The sequence below is a fragment of the Dendropsophus ebraccatus genome, chromosome 15, assembly GCF_027789765.1.
Source record: "Dendropsophus ebraccatus isolate aDenEbr1 chromosome 15, aDenEbr1.pat, whole genome shotgun sequence".
Classification (NCBI taxonomy): Eukaryota; Metazoa; Chordata; class Amphibia; order Anura; family Hylidae; genus Dendropsophus; species Dendropsophus ebraccatus.
In genome coordinates, this window is record NC_091468.1 from 75125987 (window position 1) to 75134735 (window position 8749).

General features: G+C 46.8%; 1 pseudogene; it reads right to left on the bottom strand.

Moving 5' to 3' along the window:
- Positions 1-3363: 3363 nt before the first annotated feature.
- The window catches only part of LOC138774041 (formin-2-like), a 136492-nt pseudogene continuing 131106 nt past the window's right edge, over positions 3364-8749 (bottom strand).

The following is an 8749-nucleotide window of genomic DNA, read 5'->3' on the forward strand; positions in this document are numbered from 1 at the left end:
ATAAGGTACCTAGCCGCCGGGTCTGTAATGCAGTGAAGGATCTGGCAGGGCAAATTCTTATGTATGGCAATAGCCACTCCCTTGGTTCTAGCCTCGGGGTTGTTAGAGAAAAACCACTGAGTGTAATGTCTATGACGGATAGCGGGGGCGTGGTTGACCTTGAAATGTCTTTCCTGTAGACAGAGGACATGTACCTTTCTACGGTGAAAGTGATGTAGGATCTGTGATTGCTTCCCGGGTGTGTTCAGTCCCTGCACATTAAAAGAGGCAACATGAAGGTTCGCCATGGGGTGCAGGCAAGGGGCGTTACGGAGAGGGGCGTGGGGGCCCTAAAGAAGGGCCGTCAGGGACAACCGACTCTGGAAAGAAGGGGAAAAACAATTAGTGAAGGACAAACAGGGGGGTGGGGTAGGAGGGTAGGAGAACACAACACGAGTACAAATATACAAGCAGTAAGGAATAAAACTGCAGCGTATTCTCAACAATAGCACAGCTAAAGGGCTACCAGACCAGAGAAAACTCGGGTCCGGTGTCCCACCTATGGGGGGAGAGAGGCAGACAAGTACCGTATGCGCGGTGCAGGGGGCTCCTCACAGACCTTGAGGAAAGTATGTTAAGGCAAACAAGCAAAACTATGACTAACGGTTAAACATGGATAGAACTATGAGGGTTGTACCAGATATAGAACAGAACCTGCCCAGGGGAGGCAGAACAGAAAAAGGATGCAACATAGACAGATGTAGGGGGCAATATGAACAAGGTGTCAAACAGCAACAATCACTAAGTTAGAAAAGAGAGCATCGAAGGTCCCTCCACGGGAAGCATCTGCGGTGTTCCATTTCAGGTGGCTCCATCTCAATTTCGCGATGACTCTGAGGGCCGAGGCGCAGGGGGCGAGGATCTACGGGGTCTGTGGCGACGTGGCGATCTCGGAGGGAGTCCCTGAGTAATAGATGCTGGGTCTCTCGGTGAGAGAGGTCTCTTGGCACCCCGGGTCGAAGAGAGGAGGGAGGGCCATTCCGGGAGAGTGAGGCCAGTGATGTCAAGGTCCCTGAGGAAATCCGGAACATCAGCGGGGGCCCGTAGAGTGAGGGTGCGGCCATTCCGGCGGACAGTCAGCGCAAAAGGATAGCCCCAGCGGAAGAGTATATTGCGGTCTCTGAGAATGTCCAACAGGGGGCGCAGGGCCGCTCTCTGAGCCAGTGTGTGTCGGGAAAGGTCAGGCAGAATAAGGAGGTGAGCCCCCCTATACACCACAGCACGTCGTTTGCGGGCCCTCAGGAGAATTTCTTCCTTAGTGAAGTAGAAATGAACCCGACAGATTACATCCCTGGGGTTCTGGTCATCTCGACTGGGTGGGCGTAGCGCCCTATGCGCCCTATCCAGTTCAATGTGTGTGTTAGGCGGCTGCTCCAGGAGATCGTTAAAAATACCGGAGAGAACAATGAAGCAATCGACTCAGGAAGCCCCCGGATCCGCAAGTTGTTCCTCCGATTGCGGTTTTCTATATCGTCCATGTGTTGCTGGAGGACAAACAATTGGTCAGTATGCAAGTTCACAGTGGACTGTAAGGCAGACAGAGAGGTGGATGTGGTCTCCTGAGCGACCTCCAGATTATCCACTCTGGTGGAGACCGCTGTTAATTCAGTACGAAACTGCGCAAACTCTTGCTTGCACTCGTCCACCAGTTGTTTAGCTAAAATTGAGATATCACTCCTAGTGGGTAAGGATTGAGTAAGGATCTTAAGATCCGCCAGAGTTGCAGGTCTACTATCATCAAGGCTAGAAGTGCAGGAGGAGGACAAATGCAATGGTAGCTCCTGGGTACAGAGAGGAGGATGCTGTGTAGCTTGTCTGAATATCGGTGGGGTGCCAACCAGGGAAGGAGGAATTGAGGGGTGAATGTCCAGCAACAGTCCCTTGGGTGGAGAGGAGCCTGCATGGGCATGTACTAAGGCCACTGTGTGACCAAGTGCGGCCTGGTTACGTGCAGGGGAGCCCCCCCACGAGGATCCTGAGGACCATGCAGGGGATAGGCCACCCTGTTCGCCCACCGGAGCTAGGGCAAGTGGGGGTGCGGGGGCTCCCTGGTTGAGGGGGGAAGAAGTGGGGGGGGAGAACCATGCCAGGTCCTGGGCTGATTGCACCCATGAGGGCGCCACTGGGTTCAGTGCTGCAGCAGGGGGTGGAGTGACGGCCGCTTCTGGGGCAGTGAGGGTGGCGCCATCTTGGATCTGGGCCTCAACCTGCCGGGGGCCGACACGAGGAGAGGGGCAGGAGGAGAGGGGCGCCGGACACAGTCCAGAGGTACCTGATGGGGCCCCGGGTGCAGCTCTTCCACGGCTGGTGGCGGTGTAGGTAGCTCCTGTGTCGCGTCTCCCGCGCCTTGCGTCCGGGTAAGATGGCCGCCGGAGCCTGGAGGGGATGGTGAGGGGGAAGGGCAGGAGGCCTGTGCCGGATCCCCGTGGCAATGTTGTGGCCAGGAGAGGGCTGCCGAATCCTCCGGGGCGCGGGCAGCAGTCGATGGGGTGGCTGACCGTAAGCGGGCCGCTGAGGGGGTGACGGGCACAGGGTCCTCATGGCGGCGGCCATCTTCCTTCCCCTGCAGCTCCGTCATCTGGTGTGTGGATGATGCCTCTGGCCGGAGGAAATAATGGCCAATTTCCCCCTGGGGTGAGCAGGCACGGGTGGAGGAGCCTCCCCTGAGCTTTCTGGAGGTTTTCCCCATGATTGAGGTGCAGGATGCCTTTGGATGGTGAATGGGTCTGGAGGAGCTCTGCAGAACATGTCCTCACAGCAGCATGACTAGACACCCCCCCACAGATGTTATATTTAGACGGGTTGTCCCCAGACCAGGGACGTAACAGTAGGGCTCGGCGGGATGCGGAAGTAAGAGCCATGGCTCTAGATCCCAGCCTTGCCTGATGAAAAGCCGAGTCATACAAGTAATCTACCGCCAGAGAAAGATTTTTAAAAGAATCCAAAATAGTATCCCTGCTTATACCAGAGTCTATGTCATCCTGGACCTTAGACAACCACTTCTTTAGAGACTTTGTGACCTCATGGTTAGCAACAGCAATAGCGGTCTGACCTGTGGCAGTAGTGTGGGATCTTTTAAGTGTAGCTTCGATTCTGCGATCCATAGGGTCCTTTTTTGCTAGACCCATCCTCAGAAGGTACTAAAATATTTCTGGATAGTTTAGAAATGGCTCTGTCTACCTTTGGAGGCGAAATCCAAGATTTGGATTGTTCCTCATTTAAGGGAAACAGGGACCAAAACCTCTTACTGATAGGGGGCGCCTTATCTAGTTTGTCCCATTCAGACTTAATCAGGTCAGACACAAAATCATCAATACAAAATCCCTAAGGGTCCTTAGAGGACCCAGGCACATCACCATAATCATCAGGATTATCAGACTGTACAGCTTTCAAAAGTCTAGAAATCTTATCCAGATTGAATATAAATGTATCCTCCTTCTCATCCACATCTTTACGAGAAGGTGAGGAGTGAACCTCATCAAGGATTGTATAATCTTCACCCGATACAGATGGAGAGGAAGTATGACCTCTTCTAGCTCTCTTTTTAGGGATCATAGCAGAAATGTCCTCCTTAATGGATTCACGCATGTCCTTCATAGAAGACCTAAAAGACACAGTATCAGTGTCTGCATATATGTATGACGACAGATTATCTGCCAAAGATTTTAAGCCAAACCCAGGAACAGACTATAAACAGAGAACAGGTCATAAAGGAAAGATTGGGATTTCTCCTCTTTGCAAATCCACTCCTGGGTTTGGCCTCAAATCTTTGGCAGATAATCTGTCGTCAGATCTGTTGGTGGAATAGGGCTGGTACTGCCCAGATAACCACATCCTGGATATTAGGTTCATTCTTAAGGCCCTATTCCACGGGTCGTTTAGAGGAGCAATATCGTTCGTATTCGTCCGATAACGGCCGCTACGAACGATATTCGTCCCGTGGAATAGAGTGCAACGATCAGCCGACATCGTTCATGTCGGCTGATCGTTGCAGTCGCTTGTTTTTCAACATGTTGAAAAACAAGCGACTGATATAGCAGCGATCTGCTGCCGACGCTCCGTTGAATAGGAGCATCGGCAGCAGACGCCGCTATATCCTATGGGCTGCCCGGACGATCCGCGATCCCCCGGGCAGCTCCCCGCCGCCCCTCCCGCACTCACCCGCTCACTGCAGCCGCGTTGAATAGCGGCGGCAGCGAGCGGGGAACGAGGAGCAAACGAGCGCTAATAGCGCTCGTTTGTTCCTACAGACGACTCGTGGAATAGGGGCATTATCCTGAATCCTTGGGCGGCAGGAAAGACAGGTGGTGTAATCACTGTCATCTGGAAGAGGAGTCTCTGAAAAGAGAAAGGTAATCAATCTCCTGGAACAACAAGGAGAAAAGAAAGGCAGACACATACCACATTCTCTGCAGACACATTCTTTTAGCAGAAGTTTTCCTCCCAGAGGATTTTCTAGACGACATGCTAAGGAGGAGGAGGAAGAGTGCATAAGACTAAGGAGATGTGTGTATATATATATATATATATATATATGTATATATATAACCCAGAGCAGGATAAACCTACTTGGAGCTAGATGTTTTAGCTATGTCAAGGCAGGAGAGCAATTATGCACAAAACAACAGAGATAGAAATCCTGAGTAGCAAAGCCAACAGCAGAACAAACTACCTGCAAATGAATCTGATGCTTAGGACCATATAGGCCTGGACAGGCCTACATCCGGTCCGGAGCTTGACCAGAAACAAGAATCCGGTACCTGCAAGAGGAGGGAAGATAGTAAGTCTGACACAGACACAGAAAACTGGGGGGAGGGGAGTGCAAACCAGTCCTGCCCTACACCAGGACAAAAATAAAACTCAATGTAAGCCTTCCTTTATACTCCTGGAGGGGAGGAGTCTTTTTCTTTATTGGTTGGTCTATTAAAGATTCCTTTTTGTCCTGCCCAGTACACAGGGGCAATAAACCCCATTATTCTGCCGCTGTGGGACTACAGGGAACACAGCCCCTAGACCTACATCTGGTGCATCAGTCTGGATGACAAATTCTCTTTCAAAGTCTGGGGCTACCATCACCGGCCGTTTACAGAGGGCGACCCAACAACGGACGTTTACAGAGGGTGACCAACACCGGCTGTTTACAGAGGGCGACCATCACTGGCCGTTTACAGAGGGCCGACTTAAGATTCTGGAAGGCCTTTTCAGCCTCTGGGGACCACTTAACCATGGCTGATTCTACCTTTTTGTTCGGTCCGTTAGGGGAACCGCTAGCTCTACAAATTTGGGGATGAATCTTCTATAATACCCCACAATTCCTCTGAATGCCCTGATCTGTTTTTGTTAAGTGGGCGGGGCCAGTTTTGAATCACCTCTATTTCATTTAGCTGGGGTTTTATTTCCCCTCTTCCCACAATGTACCCCAGGTATCGGGCCTCTTCCATCCCCATGGCACACTTACTTGGATTAATGGTAAAACTGGACTTCCTTAATGAGTTCAGGATGGCTTGAACTTTACCTAGGTGACTGATAAGACTAAATTTATATGTTGACATCTCTCTATGGAGAGAAGCCGAAAACCCAGGTAAAGGATGGTTTTTAAATTATATCTAGAGTTGGAATCCTGCAGTGTTCCCACTCGTTACTTATACGTCATGGACACAGATAAGACAATGTATCATGATTATAAGCCTGGAGAAATGGCCCAAGTTTTATTATGGTAATCACATTTTATAGACAGATAAAATATAGGGCGGTAACAAATGCTAATAAGACATAGATGAGGCGGTGCTAGTGATTTAGATATTCAGTCATGCGCAATGGCATCTATATTAGTATTCATTATTATTATTCAAAAAGGTTAAAACAATACATTCTGTACAATGATACTTTTTCATGAATCTAAGAGCACAATGTAGTTGTTTTCCATAAATTGTTTATAGATAAGTGTCTCTGGGTCCTTGGGGATTGTGTCTACAAATGATAACTTTCCAGGAGTTGTTCTCAGTGACGTGCTTCCAGCATTCCTCTTCTTCATCCAGAACATCTCTCTGTCACCCTCTGATCATCTCCAGTCTCTTAAGAGGGCAATATATATAGGTGTAGTCATATAGGTACGGTGCAAGTAGGTAAAATCCCATAATCTGGCCTTATCATTCCCCCATTTGACATCCGTGAAGCCTTGGACTGGAATCACTGTGGTTGGTACATAGCCAGAGGTTCCAAAGATACTGTCTGAGCCGCAGGTTGCTCAGGGGTCACATCTTCTCCATAGGGTGAACCCATCCTCCAAGTACTTGTCCAGCATCCAACCTCCAGAAATGTCCAGGCGACACAGATTCAAGAGAACCGGAAAAGGAAGGGAAAACACAGTTAGTTACTCTTTATCTAAGAATTGATCTTCTCCTCTTTCGAGGTTTTATGCGAAAGAAAATACACATAAACACTTTTACTGGCAAACAGATCAGTATTATGCATAAGACCACTTGGATGAGACCCTGAAGGACTCCTATTAGTTTATGGGCATCACCATAGGATAGACAAAAATAGTACCATACATTTTATTGAAAGTTATAGATGGCGGAACAAACTTACAGATGTGGTAGTGAGATCTGCAATAACCGAAAGAAAATACTAAACAATGGATGAGTCTGTACAGTATACGCCAATATACAGCTTAGTTACAACAAAACAAATAAAAGCTTATTGTCAATACCCAAACTAATATATATATATATGACAAATACCTCTCCGGATTTTATCAAAATAACAAAACCTTATTGTCTTGTCACTGTATATAACAGACGTGACTCTATAACAAGGACTCTACCACTTCAGCATCATGTGGGTATTGGAAAGTCACAACAACTAACTTTAAAAAGTTTCTGAAAAGGGAAAGTTTAGATGTCAGCAAATCTTATCTCATAGCAAAAGCAAAAATAAAAAGTTGATTGACACATAAACCAAAAACAGCATAACAGGTGAATGCAATAAAATCTCCACAATGTGACCTACTATGTAACCACTAGATTCACTTATAATAACCAGATAGTGAATTCACACTCGTCAGTAAGAGATTCTCAAAATTTCCACTTCTTTTTAGTCTTTTTACTTCATTTTGTACCTAGAAAACATCTTTATGATTAGATCACACAGGTCTAATGACTGGTCACATCTCTTCCTGTAAATAATCATATAGTATAATACATACACCAATAATATGAAGTAACTGGGCGCTTAATACCGATATAATATTTGGATCCTACTGAATTGTCTCTTGTCTGACTGAGATCATCATATATTACACATAAGATAACCACCATATAAATAAAAGCAAAGTGTAAACGATACATCACCTAAGGTTTCAAAGACCTTATTATGAGAATAATATATATCATATGATCCTTTTTGTAATAGTAGCATTGGTATGGATCCTTTATCCTTAAACCCATCTTTTGACTGACAGGCCTCTTTACAGACACTTGGACTCTTGGCCTCAGTTATATCGCTTCTTTTAAGGCCACTAGTATCACCTCAGACATTGGCTTTGTCGTCTCCCATAGTTTTGTCTGACCTGTAAAGAAGACACCAATACAGACAAGGACATACCTATATAGGCCACCTGCGGCAGGTGGATGACGTCCACTTACATTCCCTGAAACAGGCAGGAAGATGACAGACTATGCAGACAGGCACTTTACGGTGTTACTTACAGTAGGTTATGACAGGTGTAGACAATACAGCCGTACACAACCCTCTCTGCTATATTTGTTGTCCCCTGGGCCGCCCAATCTGAGGATACTACATCACATTACACATGGCTTCCTTCTGCTGGTTTTGTCAGATAACTTACAGTGGGATACAAGGCTGTCGGCAAATAGTTATTGGATGCCATCTTTACCCTGTACCTTTTCTCCATCCGCTGGTCTCACAGCTTGTTGCTGATTGTCTCTGGAAAAGACTTAAAAACAAACAGATCCACATCTCCCCTCCACCTGTACACTATGTACGGTTACCTCAGGAAGGGACTGGAAACATCTCCCCGTTCCCTTGTACGCTTTGTACGCTGTTACCTTGGGAATAGCACAGAAACAACAGCATCACCAGCTTCATCCATCATCCATCACCCTTTAGGCTCAGGGTGTTGTCTGCGTGAACGTTGCGTCAGCCGCTCTATGGCAGCTTTTCTTCTTCTTTGAACAGTTTTTTTTTTTTACAAGTGTTTTTGGTAAGCCCCAGGGACAAAACAAATCTCTAATTGCCAATTAACCATAATGGTGGGCTTCATATAGACATCTGCACAGTTACCTTCAACCATCCTACATGTCTCAGTGATTGTCCTCACCTCCAGCTTATGGCAGGAGCGGTTTTCTGCAGTGGAACGTCACGGCATGGCGGTCACCATATATCCTTGCGTCTTGTGTCATCCATCTTTGAAAAAATCTGGGACAATCTACAATGAAAACTTTTAAACTTTCATTAATATTGGCTTTCAATTACATTTTCATCCTTCACAATTTAAAATATCAAACCAACACATAAGTAATAAAAAACATCCTTATTCAAAAATAATTAAAAAAAAATAATTAAATAAAAATTGAAAACATCAAAATGACTACTACATCAAAATGGGCTGCTCCCATTTCATTCACCTCTATCCCCTCCCCCCATTTGAATCTACATCAAGAGGCAACAGAGATGCTGGATTCAATGA